Below are 19,995 nucleotides of genomic sequence, written 5' to 3'. Positions count from 1 at the left end.
GAAGACATAATTAAACTTCCTCCACTCCTCTTATGGATGGCAGTTTGGAGCAATCAGCATATTGCTTTTAATCATGACGTGATCATGGAATGCCTAAAATGTGAGCATGGCCACAACATTCCGTGGCTCAATTATGTAAGAAGATCTGCTGAATCGCTGGGCAGACCTGGGTTGTATGCTTTCCTCTAAGTGTTAAGTAAGGGTCAGCATGAGAAGTTCGAGTCATTTATTAAACAATTCTTCAGATGCAAGAAAAAGAGAGGCCCTGAGAAAACCAACACCGAGAGAGTATCTGGTCATCAAAACTAGCGAAGGGTTTGAGCTCTATCTTTCATTTGTGAGGACTCCATGGCAAAGGTCCCTGCTAACTAAATTCCAAGGAGGCTCAATTAGAACACATATATGGACCTGCCCATGTGATACTATCTCCCCTCAGACACTAGAGCACTTAACCCCGTTTTGCACATATTACGATCCATTTCAACGCAGAAGTGTGTTGCCCATTCTTAGAACCCGTGGTTACTGCCAATACAGACTGGGATTTTCTATTTTCGGATGCTTTCTGAGCCTGCTGTAAGTTATGAGGTAGGAGCTTTTTTTAAAAGCACAATGTACTGACGGAAAACAGCACATTTTTTTAATATCATGATTTTAGCAAAGTGTGTATCTTTGAACCCAATGATTTCTTAATGGTTTTTAACAATGAATTAAGAAATCTGTACTTTTATTATGGGCCTGATTAAGAGTCTTGTGGTGGCAGTCGGACTGTTGCGGTTGTGACAGTCTGACCCCCACATTACGACCTTGGCAGTTTGACCGCCAGGGGACTGCCATCTCCGCCAAGATCTCTGATCCTGACGGGATGACGGCGGTTTTGGTTGTGATCAGCCATGAAAAAGCTGGTGGAGAACAAGTACAGGGGGCCACATGGGATGTTTCCGACTGCCAAACTCAAATGATCCCCTATGAAGCTATGTATTTCTCCTGTGCTCTTTTTAACACTTATTGGTATGTTTTATTCTGTTATGGTTATTTTAATAATCCAATAAAGATTTACTACTACTACTTCTACGAGATTATACTAAGTGTGGTTGGCAATTTCCAAGGAGGCGATTGTAAGAATTCTTCCTGAGTCAGGTATGTTCAATTCATGTATTTATTTAGGAGAGCAAACCTACAACCGTTTAATCTACAACTCCACTCCAACTTTACTCCGTTTCCCCCATTCTCAAAACCTGTGTCCGGTTACTATGGCCTCAGTATCCTAAACACCACATCTCCCTCCTCTAATAATATTCAACATATTGTTTTAACATATTTACACAGGACATTCTTAACAGGAAATATAACACATGGACCACTTATCCATAACCTTCAGTGAAAACAATACATAACAAATTAACATGCTTAATGGTTCTTCACATAACAAAATCATTAAATTTATTTGGCAACCTAGCTTCCCTTAGAAGGTGAATGAGAACTTGGGACATTTGTAGATTGTAGAACATCATAGGTATCACTTTGAGTGCCAGGAACCACACCCCTAATCCCAGGAGTGCACCTAAGCTGTGTAGTTTTGTTTGTGATGTCATCCCACAACCAATCCATGTTATTAGTATATATGTTCTCCTTATTGTGGAATTCTTGAACCATTCATTTGTTACATTTAAACATCCCATTAAATGCCAAATTGTTTTATCACTTAACAAAGCCGATTTATTGTACATCTCACATACACACAGTGGTACTGAAAATTTGCTACCACCCTTCCTTGTCCTGTGACCAAGTTTCACTTTAACCCAGTCACCTGCAACTAACCACACCTCTTTTACACTATGTTTTTTTATAATACTGCACTTTATACGCTTCTTGCATTTTCCTCATGTTGTTCTTAACTACAGAGGGTGACCACCTGCTACAAAAAATGTTATCCTGCCAATTTACATTGTTTTCGTGAACGGTTCTCTACCCCTTAAAGTGCTAAAAAGACAATACCCAATTCCAGTTGGGGTTATCCTGTATGCCCCAATAGTGTTATTAAGTTCTTTCTCCCACTCCTCCTCTGCGGCAATGGCAGCTTGTATACTATCCATGATCACTCTGTTAAACCGTTCTACAATACTATTTCCCGCTGGATAGTAAACTGTGTTTTATTTAGCGATTACTCCATTACTCCTTATGAACTTATCAAATTTCTCTGACATAAACTGTGGTCCATTGTCACTCAACACATATTTTGGAATACCTTACCTTAAAAACAAACTCTCTAAGAAGATAGCTACTTCTTTTGCCTCAATCTTCTCTGTAACCATAATCTCCGGCCACTTAGCGTAATTGTCTATAGCAACTATTATGTGTTTAGATATCCCTGTATCATTCAAAACTGGTCCTAACTGGTATATACTCACTTCTTCCCACAGCCGTTCTGGAAGTATACGTACACCCATGGAAGGTCTAAACACAGAGTGTGATTTATCAACATTAGAACAAGTAAATCAATTCTCTCAATTGCTACATCTATACCTGGTCACCAAAAATGATGTCACCCTTTTCTTCAATTTCACCTTGCCCAGATACCCCTCATGGTTCAATTTTAAAACCCTTAATCTTAACACATCTGGAGGTACCAATTTTGTTCCTCTGAAGATATACCCTGCATCACTTACAGATAGTTTGTCTTTAATTTCCCAATACTTCCTGCACTCATGTTGTAGTTTGTCTTTCGCTGCCCACCCTTTGACGATGAGTTGTTTCATTAACTCCATATTCTGATTCTTTTTGTGTTCCCAATCCCATTCTTCTTTCAATATGGCACTTTGTTCATCATACACATGGCTGCATTATAATCATCCCACTCAGTCCCAGTCTGTTCGTTGGGTAATGGGGATCGACTTAATTAATCTGCTACTTTATTCATCTTTCCTGGTACATATTCCACATCATACACTTAATCCAGCTTTAATGTGATTCTCACTATGTGTGGTGTTGCTTTTTGAATCCCACATGAAGTTTTCACCAGTGGTTTGTGATCTGTTCTTGGAATAAATCTCGTTCCCTACACATACTGCCTGAATTTTGCTACCGCCCACACAGCAGCTAACATCTCTCTTTCAATCACATAGAATTTCTCTTCTGCAGGTGATAGTGAACGAGAGGCATAGGCCACTGTGCTTTCACTACCCTTTTCAGCTATTTGGGTGAGTACTGCTCCTAGACCTTTCCGACTGGCATCTGTTGTAACAATGCCAAATGCCCCCATCTCAAATCCTTGTAAGGGACTGGCTCTGCAAATATCTGATTTAATATTTTCAAAATCCTCTTGTAATTGCTCATCCCAATTGAACTCTTGCCTTACCTTTAATAATTGTCTCTTAATTTGTGTGTTTTCATGGCAAAGTTTTGTACAAATTTAGTGAAAAATTCTATAAGTCCTAAAAAGAATCTTACTTCCTCTTTCGATGTAGGTGCAGGTGAATCACGAATCGCTTTGATAATATCGTTCTTAGGTGTGATGTCCTCACTACTTACTTCATGTCCCAGATAGGTCACTAAACTCATGGCAAATTTGCACTTCTTTAGTTCTGCAGTTAAAACCACCTCAGATAACTTTCCTAATACCAACCTGAGTTTGCGATCATGTTCCTCTCTACTACTGCCCACAATCAATATGGCATCTTGGAAGTAAATCACTTTACCAATCCCTTTGAATAGTATACACATCAACAGTTGAAAAACAGCTGCTGCCGACGCTAGCCCAAATGACATTCTAACAAACCTGTAACAACCGAATGGAGTTATAAACGCTGTGAGGTCCTTACTAGATGTGTGTAATTGGACTTGATGGTAAGCCGAAGTTCGATCTATGGTTGAAAACCATTTTGCATCTTTGGATTGAGACAGAAGTTCATCAATTTTAGGTGCCTTGAAGACATGGTTAAGAAACAATTTCCAAGTGTGTTTTCAGGTAATGTTGGGAAATTGATGGGGTTTACACACAAAATATAGACCACCTATCCATATCCTACAGTGAAATACATAACATTTGCATCTTTGGATTGAGACCGAAGTTCATCAATTTTAGGTGCCTTGAAGACATGGTTCAGAAACAATTTTCAAGTGTGTTTTCTGGTAATGTTGGGAAATTGTTGGGGTTAACACATAAAATATAGACCATCTATCCATAACCTACAGTGAAAACAATACGTAACAAATGAACATGCTTAGTAGTTCTTCACATAACAAAATCATTAAATTTCATTACAGGACCGGGGGCCTCCATTATGCATTTTCTTTTAATAATGCCACTCCTGCAGCACTTTACAGTACATTACATCATAGTGTAACAATCCAGAACAACACCATAGCAACAGATAAAAGGCCCATGCGTGGAACAATCATCTCTTTTGGATGCTGCTCCTCAACGAGATAAGTACCACTTTATATTATCTGATTTACCTGTAAACAAGAGGCTTCACTAGATAGCCTTCTCTTTCGTTTGTCTCCACTTCGCAGTGGTGCTGGTCGTACTGGTTCCCTTTTTCTGCATAGGGACAATTCTGTGGCTGTTTTGAGCCATCCTTGTGTCCTCACGGGGCCCCGTGCTTCCGACGCGCTTTGCGGAGGCTGCCCTCCTTTTCCCCCAAAGCGCCCTATTCGCCTACAGGACATTTCTGCCCCTCCCAAGGCCCCCTGCTCCACTGCGGTGCGGGGGCGAGTGCTGCCCCACACGGCGCTCATCAGGCTGCTTGGTTTTGGCTCCGCTCGCATAGGAACGTCCCAGGTCGCCCTGTGGGGCCCCTTGTCTGGCTCACCGCTGGGGTGTCCCTCGCTTCTCCCTATCCCTAAGAGCTTAAGCATAAGAGCTTCTCATCATCGCTAAGGTATCTGCGTCTCCTTCACCGTTGGCAGCCATGTTGGTTTGGGCTTAATGCCCTCGTAGTTTTCACGGGCGATAGCCCATTGTCTATTTCTAGTGACGTTATGAGCTGCAATCATCTGTTGCTTGACAGTTGATCGTTGGCATCTCGCATCGTGAGGAAGACGTACATTCACTTGGGTGATCATTTATTTACATCTGAAAACTTAAAGGCCTGATTATAAATAATTTTTTAAATAGCTTAAGAGCATTTATCAATACAATTAGGAGGTCATTCCGACCCTGGCGGCCCAGGACCGCGGATGCACCGCCAACAGGCTGGCGGTGCATCCAGGCCAATTCTGACCGCGGCGGTAAAGCCGCGGTCAGAAAAGGGAAACTGGCGGTTTCCCGCCGGTTTTCCCCTGGCCTGAGGAATCCTCCATGGCGGCGCTGCAGGCAGCGCCGCCATGGGGATTCCGACCCCCTTACCGCCAGCCTGGTTCTGGCGGTTTTGACCGCCAGAACCTGGCTGGCGGTAACGGGTGTTGTGGGGCCCCCTAACAGGGCCCCACCAAGATTTTCAGTGTCTGCATAGCAGACACTGAAAATCCCGACGGGTGCAACTGCACCCGTCGCACCCTTTCCACTCCGCCGGCTCCATTCGGAGCCGGCATCCTCATGGAAGGGGGTTTCCCGCTGGGCAGGCGGGTGGCCTTCTGGCGGTCGCCCGCCCGCCCAGGGGGAAACTCAGAATTACCGCGGCGGTCTTTTGACCGCATAGCGGTATTCTGACGGCGAGACTTTGGCGGGCGGCCTCCGCCGCCCGTCAAAGTCAGAATGACCCCCTTAGTCCTTAGAAATACATAATACTTGCTAATATATTCCAAAAAGATGTCAGATGATTCTGAGGATCATCAGGCCCTTTCAAGGGGCAGAATTAATGAGGAGATAATTAAAAACCTCATACAACACGAAATGCACACATGCATTTGCGAGACAATAATTCAAGTAATGAACAATAAGAGGCAGGCGCACAAGACATGTTCCATTCCTGATGTTGACCACGAAATTTCCTATTTGAAAAGTGGAAAGAAAGGGAGAAAAAGAAAACATCTGAGTGAGGAAGCTACAACCTCATCCGCAATGGAAGGTAGAGCCACATCCAGATTGATTGGAGGTCCAGGCACCTCACAAAGGAGTGGTGTCCTTTGCGGCACCAAAAAAAGGGTGTCCTTAGCGGCACAAAAAGATTGGGTGGCCCTTGCAGGCCTAACCAAACAGAAGTTTTAAATCCAGAATTTGGGGATCATGAGCCAGAGGGAAATTCACATGATGAATATGTGCTTGACCTGGACCAAGAAAACTCAGAATCAAACAATCTCTTGGATGATCCACCATCCCCACCTAATAATGATATTATTAAACATCTTCAGGGAGAGGACAATTTTTCCTCAAAAAATATCAGGCACCCAAGAAGCAATGAGTGGTAGCCTATGGAGCATGTAGGAGAATTTATCAGGAAGTGGATTAGAAACCCGTTGGAAAAGGAGACACGTAACTTACTCAGAGCGGAATGTTCGCCCCCGGTAATTGAAGAAAAGGTATGCCTCACTCTGGATCTTGATCCCGAGTTAATTACCTTTTTATTTAAGATGGGTCACGACCCTAGGAAAGACCTAGAGAGGTCTCTTAAACTATGCCAGGACCGTCTTCTGGACATCGTCGGTCTTCTGATGAGAATAATCGACATGTCAGATGAGGCATATGTGAATGGTCTGCCCATAGATCTAGAACTTCTCCAGGGCTGGAGTCAATGGGCCATGGTGCTCTTGGGAAACGCTAATGCAAGTCTGAACTTCGAAAGGGGTAAAGCAGTTCTACTTAACATCAACTCTATCTCAGCGATTTAGCGGAGAAAGAGAGCTCTGACAATCCTAATTATTCGGCAGTAATATGGTGAAGGGTATTGGGAAATATGTGTCTACTTTCACAGCTCTTGGCACAGCACAGCTTAATATGCGCAAAGTATTTAATCCACTTTTTGGCAGGGCTGGCAGAAGGGGACTTTCTGTCCACCAATACCAGCAAAAGTCCCAATATAATTCTCAAGATCAAGAGGGGGGTACGACAGAGGATATCAATCTGGCACACAGCCCAACTTCTACCTACAAAGGAGACGATTCCAGAGGATGCAGAGGTCACTAGCAAAATCCCACACTCCAAGGTGAGTGTTATCAATCCCCTACTTTCTTCTTCCCTGGAAAGAGTGGGGGGAGGTTTCAAATATTTTGCAAAGAACCTGGAACTTATTACTCAAGACACCTGGGTTTTGGAAACTGTTCAGGGTTTCAGTATATAATTTTTAGAAACTCCCTCTCAACTAACATTTGCAAGGGAAATGGTACTCAAAAAGGAACAACAGGTGATAGTGGGGAAAGAAGTAGGATCTATGCTCTTAAAAGGTGCGATTTGAGAGGTAGGTTTGGAAGAGAGGTTTTTACAAGTATTCTCTTTCTGGTAGAAAAGAAGGAAAAAGGTTGTAGACCGGTCATAAACCTTCAAGAACTGAACAAGTTTTTAGTTTACCACAATTTCAAAATGGAGGGTATCCACCTATTAAGAGGCCTATTACTAAAAAGCGACTGGGAAGTAAAGCTAGACCTGAAGGATGCATACTTCACAATCCATATGGCATTACACTCTCAACTGTACCTCCAGTTCTTTTGGAGAAAACACCTTTATCAATTTTGCGCGCTACTCTTTGGACTATCATCAGGACCATGGTGCTTCACCAAGGCACTGAGGCCAGTAGCTTCTCATCTAAGGGAAAGAGGCGTCAGATTGATCATATACCTAGACGACATTCTTATATTGTCACAAAGTTATCAACAGATGCTAAAGGACCTGAGGTTTGTAATTTCCCTTTTGGAGAATTTGGGTTTTATAATAAACAAAGAGAAATCGATCCTTACTCCTTCTCATACCTTAGAGTTCCTAGGGTTCACTGTAGACACAGCGAAAGTCTTACTTCTCCTTCCTCTAAAGAATGAAAAAAAGATCAGGAAGGAAAAAATATATGTTCTCAGCAGAGATTCACTATCTCTGGAAAATTGGCAAGACTCTTGGGTTTACTGTCCTCTTCGATACAAGCAATTTTTCCTGATACTTTGCATTACAGTGATTTACAACGGATAAAAACAAAAGTGCTCCATTCGGGCCTTTGCTATGGAGACCATGTTTGTCTAGATCAGGCAGCGAAAGAGGAGCGGAATTGGTGGCTGGAGAATTTAGATGCTTGGAACTGCTGGGCAATTTTTGGCTGTCTACCAGACTTTGTGCTAGAAACAGACACCTGTATGACTGAATGGGGTGCATGCATGGGTGCACAAGAAACTGGTAGATTATGGTCAAACCTAGAGAGTCTATGTCACATAAAGACTTTAGAGCTGACTGCAGGTTTATCTGCTTTCATGAGTTTCAAGAATCAGTTACAAGGCAGAGCAGTCCTTTTGAAAATGGACAATGTCTCTGCCATAGCTTATATCAATCGGTTAGGAGGTACCAGATCCATGGATCTGGCAATTAGCAAAGAAACTTTGGCTTTTTTGCTTGGAGTGCAAAATCAGCCTGAGAGCGGAATACATTCCTGGAAAGGAAAATGTTTCTGTGGAATGGAATTCAAGATTTTTAAATGATTACAGCGATTGGAAACTAAACAAGTCTTGTTTCAGCTAAATATCCCAATGTTGGGGCACGCTAGAGCTAGATCTCTTTGCGAGCAGACTGACATTTCAACTAGACAATTTCTACAGTTGGATGCCGGATCCAGGGGCTCTAGCAGTGAACGCATTCTTACAATTTTGAAAGGGGGTGAGGACTTATGCCTTACCTCCCTTCGCAATGATTGGTCCTCCAGAAGGTAAGACTACAGAAAAGCTCCCTTATTCTGATAACTCCCTTCTGGACCTCGCAAGCATGGTGTTCCATGATTCTGGAGCTCGCTTGCAACATTCCATTTTACCTTCCGGCAAAGGAGGGACTACTAAAAGTCCTAGACAGAGGAGAACATCCTTTAGTTCAGAACAAGACTTTGGACCTTCTTGCCTGGAAAGTGTCAGGCGACCTAATGAGCTGTGAGGTCTTTCGGGAAGAGCTACGGAACTCCTCCAGGAATCATGGGCACAAGGAACCCATTACAGATATAATGGAATCAGGAAGAACTGGGCTGGTTGGTGCATGGAAAGGAACGTAGATCCCATGGAGGCTCCCATATCCAACATAGATAACTTTCTAGTGATTCAATTTGACAGGGGTCTAGGTTTTAGAACTAGTAACTTTTATAGATCTGCCATATCTGCAGGACATAATTTGGTTAATGGTAAGAGTGTGGGGAAAAATAATTCTGGTCTGCCACATTCTAAAAAGCATTAGACTAAGAAGACCCTCAGACCAAGATATCAAACCCTTTGGGATGTTAATTTGGTACTCTCCCTGGTCTCAAACTGGCCAACTAATCGGTATCTAGAAACTAAAAAACTTTCTATGAAACTGGCCTGTCTATTATGTTTAATTTATTGTCACAAAGTTTCCAATTTAAAGGTATTAGAGGTGAGTAATAGAATTTACGATCCTTTTGGGGTCACATTTGATATAACTAGAAGAACAAAGACTATGGCCCTCATTACAACCCTGGCGGTCAAAGACCGCCAGGGCTGTTTTGGAATTTGTACCACCAACAGGCTGGCGGTACAAACTTGGGCATTACGACCACGGCGGAAGCGCCGCGGTCGCACCGCCGGGACCGGCGGTTTCCTGCCACTTTTGTCCCGGCGGTTGTAATCCCCAGCGCTGCCCAGGAGATTACGAGTCCCCCTCCCGCCAGCCTTTTCATGGTGGTATGAACCGCCATGAAAAGACTGGCGGAAAGGAGAGTCGCGGGGCCCCTGGGGGCCCCTGCATTGCCAATGCCACGGCCCCATGGAGCTTTTCACAGTCTGCATAGCAGACAGTGAAAAGTGCGATGGGTGTAACTGCACCCATCACACAGCCGCAACACCACCAGCTCCATTTGGAGCCGGCTCCCGTGTTGCTGCCGAGATCCCCGCTGGGCCGGTGGGCGGAAACCAGGTTTCCGCCCACCGGCCCTGCGGGGATCTCAAAATAGACCCCACAGGAGTGCGGCCTCATTGGCGGCCACCCGGTGGTTTCAACTTGGCGGGTGGCAAAGTTGAAATGAGGGCCTATGTCCGACACAATTTTCTATCCAAGATTTACTACGTGCAAAAAGTTATGTGTTGTTGATTGCATGAGGGAATATGATTCTCATATGCCTGAATTTAGATCCGATGGTGTCACCCAACTATTAATCTCATTTGTCAAACCATTTCATGTGATTACCACTGCTACCATTGCTAGATGAGTGAAGTGTATTATGCAGGAGGCAAGTGTGGATTTACAAATATTCCAAGCCCATTCCTGAAGAGGTGCAATGGCCAGTCAAGCCCTTTATAAAGGTGCAAGACTTGAGGATATTATGAAAGCAGCTGATTGGGCTAATGCTTCTTTCTACCTTTGCAAAGCTCTACTGTAAACCTACTGAACCCATGTCGAATGCTGTGTTAGAGAACTACCAACATGCATGATGGAGACCTCCGGTCCTGTAATAAAATAGCGATTCTCAAAGTTTTAATGTCAAGAGAATCTAAATTTCATTAAGGACACGGAGGTTGACATTATTCCTCCCTTTAAACGCTTGGGGAAAGAAAAAGGGGGGGGAGGGAAAAAAGATATACATGATTTTAGTTCATTGGTACATGTCTAATATAATTGTTAAGATATTTTTGGTGTTATTCCGCACCAAAAATTCATTTGACATAGTCTACCATTTTTTTTCCAAAAGTCAGTAATGGATTCAAGTTTGTGAGCAGCCTCGTATGAAGGACAATTTCGATATATACCTATAGAAGCTCCCAGCTACCTGTGATGTTGCAGATTATAAAGAGGATGATTGTTCCATGCACTGGCCTTTTATCTGTTGCTATGGTGTTGTTCTCGATTGTTACACTATGATGTAAAGTACTGTAAAGTGCTGCAGCAACGGCATTATTAAAAGAAAATGCATAATTTCAGCCTCTGTGTCATTAATGAAATTCAGATACTCTTGACATTAAAACCTTGAGAATCGCTACTTCTTTGGCAACCTAACTGCGATCACTAAATTATTGTGGTACCGGCTCTTATTAGGTCATGGATGCTGACAATATGTCAAAAAATAGCTACAGTTATGCACTGGGTGACAGTATCAAGAATGAGTACAATTGTGCCAGAGATGACCCCACTATACCATGGGGCCCACCAGATGGCACTGTTTTTTTCCAGATGCCCAGGATGAAAACCAAGAATAGGAACTGTATGACAGGAAAAAACACATCAGTGAGGCATAACCATAGTGACAATGAGGTACATAAGTGTGTGAGAATACACACACACACATACAAGCATACACAGCTAATTAGCACTCAACCATTCTCCAACAGCCAGAGACACTTGCACATCTCTGCTCTAGTCCATGCTTTCTGCGGCTCCTGGACTTGGGGGGGAGGGATGCTCCACCATCCTCAAATTCACAACAAAAGATCAAACAAATGTTGCTGGCAATGGGATGCCTCCTTACAAGCAAACGCAACACAGTTGAGCAGGATAAGTAGGATAATGGACAACTGTTCGAACTTGTGGAACCAAATTAACATTACAGTCCTACAGCTCACTCACACCATACAATGCAAATATTCCACACAAGCTCCTCCCACTATACCATTGTTGATCTCCATTTCAACAAGGGTTTCATATACAAGCAGCAAACCAAAAGCTCAAGAGCCTGTGGGGCAATTCATTGCCTTTCTTTTGGCCGTTGCACCTTTCTTCGTTCTTGACTGCTGGAGTACCCTCCCACTTCCAAGCTGTACTGAAAGTTTTCCGAAGTCTGTGAAACACATCCGGAAGTGAATATACCCTACTGAGTCCAACCTTAACTTGGCAGGCTGACCACAACCTGCTGGGTACTGACCCCAATCAACAATGTCCCGTGCCACCTACTGCTGAAAGCACGCATTAGTTCAATGGTAGAGGAGGAAGAGGAGGCAAAGGTTTAACACCACCTTAGCTTTTTATGGTTACTGCAATATCCCCTGACATCAGCCCAAGCCAGTCCATGACTGCACCCTGAGCTGCAGACTATTATGCGGAGAGACAGTCAAGCCTATGTGTGAATGAGATGGGTACGGTCAACCTAAAGCCCTGGCAGCTTTGGCATGTCTCACAATTCAGAATTTGCCAAATTATGAGAGACTCTCGCAAATCAGAGGAATGAGGAGAGGGGGGAATAAGTTGTTACTGTAGAGTGCATTAATGGGCCATTTGCAACAAATTAGCAAAATGGCAATCACCTAGAACTTTGGAATAATGCCTTGATTCATAATCAGCAGTCCTTGTTACTTCAAATATTCCATGTTGTGGTGCCTACAGCCTCTCTCCACGCCCCCAGAGATCTGCAAGCCTTCAGGCTCAGACCTGGGGCTCCTAGCTTTCTGCCAATCAATCAACATCTCGGCCTATTTGTGACAGTGCATATACTGGCAAATGGGAAACAATATGTGACAAGTGGACTTTTAATGCAACATAACTGAACTCAAAACAACTTTTGCAACCAACAGGTAAATATTATTCTTTCTTGTTCCTGCAGCAGCTCGCGCACCCAAAACTGGACAGCAAAGTCCAAAACAAAATCACTATATTAAGTATACTGCAATTTAAAATGTTACATCCAGCACTTCAATATGATAGCATATTCCAGAGGTATGTCCTTCTTAGCTAAAATCTTCAGTTTCTGTCTCAACATTTGATTCACTGTAAAATGTAGGAAACTATTAAATATTTAGAATAATAATTTTCAGATGAATTCCTCTCATTCATTCCTCCTCATGTAACATACGAGAAGAAAAACATTAGAATATAGTTAAATAAAACCGTCACAATTTAAAAATCACAATAGTAAATTAACCGAAAGGTTCATAAAAGTTCACCCTCAATAACATAATACAGTAGCTACAGAATAAATCTGTAAGATTAGTATCCGCGAATTTAAAGTCTAAAAGAGGGTTGTTAACAAATTGATTAAACCAGGTAACATCATATGGATTGACCTTCACGTTTGGACCAGCCACGCAAAATCAATAATAAAATTACTCTAATAACTTCACCCTCTGAAATTAAGTTAATGGTTTGCTCACATCAATTCAGCCTTCTTCTTTGATTCCCTATAAACAGGTATTTAGACTCTGCTAATAAAGAACACAGAAAATGGCGACTCTCTAAACTCGGCCACATTGTCACTGAATCCTTAGGTCACTGATGTCACTATTTGTTTTCCGCTCACACTCACCATGTGTCAGTGCCCAGGACATGAAAGAGCCAAGTGCAATCTAATTATAATGTGCCCAACCTCTGAATAAGGATAAAAACTAGTGATCTTAATAATGTTCTTGCAGCACCTAGCTTCAGGCCTCGCTAAACGAATCCAAGAATCCATGCCCAAAAATGACAGGCTAACATGCCTTCTTTGTCTTCCACTGCTGTGATGCTATGCTGTGAGATGGGAGACCAGGTGACATCACTTTTGCATTGGGCATGTTAGTGGCTTCCCCCTGAGGATCAATGGGTGTAGAGGGAGGAGGTAGAGACAGTGGAAGGGGTAGGAAGTCGGCCTAGTGGAAGGGGTGAGAAGTCAGCCTATCGGAGGTAGCTTTAAGTTTCTCCATGAATTGTAAGAGGGGGAGGTGGTGCTCTGTTGTAAGAGGGGCTGTTGTTCCAGATCCTGGGGGCACAGGGCTGAGGTGGCTTGTTTCTGAGAAGTTTACTGTTTTTGAGATTGAACTCAGCAGCCTTAATAGTGGGCTTATGCCTCTGCTGCTAAAAATTGACTCTTGGCCTGCACTCCAGCAAACAAACATGAGCACCATTCATTTAAGTAGTAGTAAAACATGTCATTCACAATGTTATGAAACCATGTGACGTGGCTGGAGGTGCTCACTATATAACATTCAGTCCAATCAAAAGCAGGGTTGGATTGGCTCTGAAAATGGGCTAAAATAAAGTAGCCCATGTTTTGCAGTTGGGGCAGTTTTGTAGTTGTAAAGGTATGTTGTGTAAATGATTTGCAAGGTACAGAAAGTTGCAAAGACTTGACCTTGCTGCAGGCAATGTTTTTTTTAAATATCTGGGAAATCAACAGTAAAAACCAGCCCCGATCAGACTAAGCCCTGTCTTCTGGCAGATAGGAGGGCAATGGACCCAGTATGCCTGTATGTGGGGCGGATAACACTGGGGGTTCCCGCCACTGATGCTTAACATCTGGCAGAAGGCTGAGAAGCTCATGCGATGAAAGGGAAAGGTTACGCAGGCAACTCTACTGCGGGAGGAGGAGGAGGCACTGAAAGGGCTCAGGAATATTGAAGGATACAAGAAGTGGGATGTGTTGGGTATCTTGTTAGTAGGAGATGTCTGGAGGGATGAAAGTTTTGAACTACAGGCTGAATACAAAAAATTACGGGCAGTCAGTATCTCAGATACCTTACTGATGCAGCATATTCTTAAGAGTAACAGTTCACGGTTGGATGATCTGCCAGAGGAATACTTACTAGAATACAGGGTACTTCTGCCCCCCCCTGCATGTGCATGCCACTTCCTTGAGATATACCACTCTCTTGGCTCATAGTCTCCTTGACTTGGCCCCACTTGTGGATTGCTGGCAAAGAGTCCTGGCAGTACTGGAGGACGAGGCCTGGGGCGAGGCCTGCTGTTACCCATGCGAGGTGGCGATTAGGGCAGGTTTTTGCCTGGTCCAGCTGAAACTATTCCACAGAGTAAACTTCTCGACGGAATGCTGCACAGACTGAGGAGATGAGACTCTAACCTATCCAAGAGAGGGTGTCGCCGGAGAGGTTCACTGCTCCATACAATATGGGAATGCCCACTAATCAGCAGTAGAAGTACATTAAAAAAAAGTATTGGAGCTGTGATGCTGCATGCAGTGGGGTCAGTGAAAGTGGGGTGGGGTCAAAAATGTGGCATTAAAAAAAACAATATTATGTACTTTTTTTGGTCGTTCGCCATCAGGTAGATACATATAAAATAACACGCCGCTTATAAGAAAAATAAATAAAAGTTGTTACTCAGTGAGAAATACACTTTAGTACATTATGAAACCTCTATTAGTTCATGCACTGGAGAGGTCTGTGCGTGACCAGAAAGCCACGGAATTAAGTGACTTTTGTATTTTTAGTACTACAAAGTCACAGTCTGTGATAGAAATCACTGTGAACATGTAAGGCATTATTTCAATCTTGCGTTAAAGACAGTATAAGATGGACTGCTACAAAATGTGCAAAAAGGTTTAAGATAAAATGGTGCTTCCAAAATGTAGATTTTAGAAATAGCCAGACTGCATGTAAAGCATTTTTTTTTACATTACTGTCCGTCAACTACTCCAGGGGTAGCAAACACTATATAAATACATTTACAATTAAAAGCAAGCACTTCACACTCAGTTGTTATCTCTTTGCACTATCACTCAAAAATAATACATTTTTGGCATCACGGAACTTCAAGTCAATCGATCAATTAAAGCCAGTACCGGCCTCCAAGCATCCTTTACAATTGCACATTACCCTTTACATTTGCAGACTAACTCGTAGCGCACATATGCATTTCTTTCAGGCAAGCGAGCACCCTGGCAGAAAGGCTAGTTTAGCTGTCTTGTCCGGCTTCAGTTTCAAAGCACAGGAGACTTGCTGAATGACACTTCAGGTGAAGCGCATTTAAACTATTGGAATTAACAGTTTGGGACAGTTGTCTTATTACAAAAAGGAGGGGAACGGTTTTTCATAAATCAAAAACTGTAAACTTTGCACTTGTATAGCACACTACTCACCCATCAGGGTCTCAAGGTTCTGAACACATACTGCTGTGGAACCCCTCCTGGCTTTTCCCTGTGAGGCACCCACTCCTGGACAGCCCTAGGGTGAAGCCAAGCATCTAAGCGCTGTGAGGGCCATTGTGGAAATTAAGCAAGCTATTGCCCACAGATACAGAGTGGGACCCATTAATTAGATGAGGCACCCAGTTGAGAATTATCTGGTCCAAGGGAATACAGCCCAAAACCACCAAAAGTGGTAATTGAACCCTGGTCCCAGACCAGATCTCTGCATCAGGGTCTGCTGCTCTAACCATTGTGCCACACTTCTCCACAAACAAATCAAATAAATATAGGCAGTCATGTCCCTCTGATCCCACCCACTTCCATTTCTGCCCCTAATACAGAGATAGATTGACTGACTAGTGCGGCGTGCATACAGCTTACGCCTCAGCTGCTTGTGTTGGGTATCTGGGGGAGCCGACGCTGGAGAAGCATGCTCTGCTCTTCTACAATGTGGCCCTGGTGGTGCGAGGAGGGAATTAACCAGGCACTGGGAAGCCCAGTCCTGTCAATGCTGTGGGACTAAGAATGCATTTCATTTGGTGTATGCGGGCAGAGGAACAGCAGTGCTTAATTTGTGCTTGTTGTTTCCGGTGCTGAGCACCGGCACTTATTTTTGAGGGCCGGGGCTTATTCTTCTGCCTCAAGCATTTGCTGCAAGCAAAAGACATATATGGGAAAGACGGAAAAAGGGAAAAACGCAAAAGGGTCACAAAGGAAGAAAGAACAAAGCTGCTGGAGTGAGCTGAAGGGACAGGGAGTGGCTTTATGTGGATTGAAGAGGTCCGAGGTGGCTTCACCATTACGCCGCCTCAGTAGTCCGTGTTCCCACATTTAATTGCAGCAGCCGCACGTGTTAAAGAGGATGGCTTTGGGCACCAGCACCTCTTTATTTACAAATTAAGCACTGAGGAACAGGTATATAGTGTAGTGTTGGGGCCCTAGGCCCTCATGCTACTAAAACAAGTCACGCAGACACAGTTGCATGGTAGGTGGAACTGGCCCAGCGAATGTCTCCGCCCAACAGGCCTCACTCGGATCTGTCAGAGCCTACATGCCAGCCGACCTCTAGAGAAGCCTTTAGAGCGCGTATTAAACTTGAACAAATGAGCGTGGGCGTCACTAATATCCCGGCAGCAGTCTGAAAGCACAAAGTAGTGCAAGTAACGTGGGTGCATATGCAGATAAAGGAGGCGGCCTCGTTCCCCCCCTACTCAGCGGGGCAGCTGGTTATTTATAGTACATAGAGGAACGAGGCGACGCCGACAGGCTGCCAAAATGTGATGCCACAGGCCCCTGACTCCACCTGTGTTCTAGAACCGCCGGGGGCGCTGCACAGACGCACGCAACCATCACCCGCTTTATTGTGTCATCCCTTTCCTGCCTGCTAGAGCATAGGGGATATTTAGAAAACGGTGTCGCTATAGACGTCGGTAACTCAACCAACACTGTCCATTGGTTGCCCCATGAGGTGCGACTAACTCACCAAGTCCTGTTTTTCTCGTGTTTAATCCTCTTGGTTTCGATTTTTCCAGCGTGATCTGCCGTCAGCACTTGAAACAAACAGGACAGTGTGATCTTAGCCGAGAAGGGATAGCTCGAAATTTGTGTCAGTGGGAGCAGTGGCGTAAACACGGGGAGAGTGCGGGCATCCCCAGGCGCCGCGGTGGGCAGGCAGGGTGCCCGTGGATGGGGTCCCGCTAGCAGAGGGGTGGGGGGAGTCTGAGATGGTGTCGCGAAGGAGGCAGTGCCAGGGTAGCGAGAGGCTGGCAGGGCGGCAGACGTCACGCCCTTCTTGGTAGCGGTTGTGCGCATGCACTGTCGCTGGTACTCACACGGGCTTGGGCAGGGGTCCTGTCCTCTCTCTGGTAGGGGCCCACTGACTGCCACTCCTCGGCTGCGCAGCCCCCGGGAGCCCGGCGCTCCCACTGCTGCCCAGTCTGAGTCTCGCCGGCGTATAACAGGCTGGCGCTGCGTGAGGGCAGCGTGCCAACCCGCGGGGGACGGTAACCGAGCCACCAGGGGATGGGGAAGGAGGCGCCCTGGGTCGGAGAAATGAGGCACACGGGCTTTCTGGCGTGATGTAACTGAACTTATTGAGAAATGAGGTCTCTTTCAAGGCTGAGGCACCACACTGGTGACCTAAAGCTCCATGCAGCGCTTCAATTGGGAAGTAAAACGCAGGGGGCCCTGAAAGCGGCGGGGCCTATATAATTAAGGGCGTGGCTTAAACGCATTTGTAATAAATTATCGTCAAGTGCTAACCTAGTCTCATATTTGCATTGAATCACAACCTCAAATTGTGTACGTGACCACTGCCCCGTGCGCTTTGCAGCGAGGACAGGGATTGGATGAGCGTATGTCCTCAACACCCTTTTCCCCTGACAGCACCTGAAACATTGTGCCCCGTTATAAACAACTGGATCGGTCTCAATTTTAACTATGCAGTACACAAGAGCCTTATGCTACACACACGCAAACACTCACAGGGAAGGCAAGACTGAGTACAATTTGTGAGATATAAACTGGAACGACATGGATTACTTAAACATCTATAACACTAATTTTTCAGAAATCGATTAGTGTTTCTGCATAAGACGTTAAAGACACGAACAAAGGGCTCGAAAGGGGCCCGTTTCAATGTCTGTTTTAAATCACTGCCGGGCTTGGGACCCCGCTCACTTGAACCCTGGATCCACACCGTTTATGGACGCTACTCTTTAACCTGCCGCCGGCCACACCGTTTGTAATGTGTGCTGCGTCAAGCCCACAGCACACACCTTACAACCCAACCCAGCAACACTGCAGTGAGAAAGAATAACGAAGTGAGGCTCAACAGTCGAAGTGAAAAGTAGTCCGCCAAACCCTGACGTGCAGCTTTCTCGATGGTTCTGCCACAAAGAGCTCCTTCCCTCTATGGTCCCTCTCTCAGATTTATTCAGCCGCGTTTCAAAGCTTCGTCATCGCAGAGGCAGCGCGCACATCGTACTGGAACCCAAGGGCCCCCCTTCTCCCCACACACCCTCTTTCACGTGTATTTATATTACGGTGCTGTTCATCTAGATGTAGGGTGTCAGAGTACTTTACTTCGCACACACATTATACAGAGATAATGAATGATACACGTGTGTAATCAAATATTGGAAATGTTATATAATACAAAGCGGGCTACGCACATCATCCACACTGGGAAGCATTAAATGTTAACGTGATTGGTCGGCAGAAACAAACTCGGGTAATTGCTGGGATTGTCTATACTAAGAAGAACTATTACTACCAAAAGGAATGCTTTTTAGCAACCCTGCATTAACGAAAGATTGAGCAAAAAACAATAAGGCTCTAAACCCATGCATGCTAAATGCATGCAGCTCTTTGATCCTTTTTTATACAACACTATGCTATATTAGAATTCTAACTTATGAACTGTAAATCACAAAAGCATCTCTGTGACGAACACTATAGCCCACTGAGCTATCTAGACAAAATACAAATCAGTGACCTGCATGATGCATGTGCTTTGCAGGAGGCACGTTAGCCCTCTATAGTAATCTATAATGACTCAAAAGTGTAACCACACAAAACACCGATCTCTCCAGCAAGCAGTGGTGGAGACATGTCTTTGGCGGAGGTAACAGGGTCTTCAACAGGATGCCATGTTCAGTGATCGCTTTTGAAATATAGATTTCAAACTGGCAGGAAAACAGATTTGATGTTAACAGTGGCGACTGTTACATTTGAAAGGGTGTGGCATAAATATTTTAAATATTTCCCCTAAGATGCACTGAGGGCATGGACATGCCCACATTCTTAAAGGAAATGGGGAAGGGCTCTTCCCTAAGGACAGTTTGTAAAAATTGGTCCAAATATTGCATTTAGACCAAAATGTTATATATGTAAAGTGCTAAAAAAGGATCGCTTGCCCTGGATGTAATAGAGGTCTGTATATCCTATTTTCATAAGATTGTTTCGCATATCATGATTACGTCATGTTATTTATGGTGGGTTGCAGTGTGCCGCTGATGGTATGCTACACCGGGGTTCCCTTTAAAAGTGCAAACAACTGTATGGTATGGCACATATGGGGGCAATGGAGTTATGTGATGGG

At 44.3% G+C, this 19,995-nt stretch overlaps 1 protein-coding gene across 4 annotated transcripts in view; it reads right to left on the bottom strand.

Annotated features, from left to right (window-relative positions):
• Positions 1-17,953, bottom strand: part of LOC138301369 (glycosyltransferase family 92 protein F13G3.3-like) — a 205,465-nt gene extending 187,512 nt beyond the window's left edge. The window contains exon 1 of one of the 4 annotated variants that reach the window (XR_011205098.1): positions 17,377-17,950. The gene's annotated coding sequence lies outside the window, so the exon portion shown is untranslated. Of the gene's footprint in view, positions 1-17,376 lie in introns of all 4 variants that reach the window. The other 3 variants (XR_011205097.1, XM_069241782.1, XM_069241783.1) reach the window with 3 other exon arrangements.
• Between the last annotated feature and the right edge of the window lie 2,042 nt (positions 17,954-19,995).

Source organism: Pleurodeles waltl, chromosome 6 (assembly GCF_031143425.1).
Source record: "Pleurodeles waltl isolate 20211129_DDA chromosome 6, aPleWal1.hap1.20221129, whole genome shotgun sequence".
In the NCBI taxonomy this organism is placed as follows: domain Eukaryota; kingdom Metazoa; phylum Chordata; class Amphibia; order Caudata; family Salamandridae; genus Pleurodeles; species Pleurodeles waltl.
Note: the sequence above shows the minus strand (reverse complement) of the source record. Positions and strands in the feature narration are given on the sequence as shown.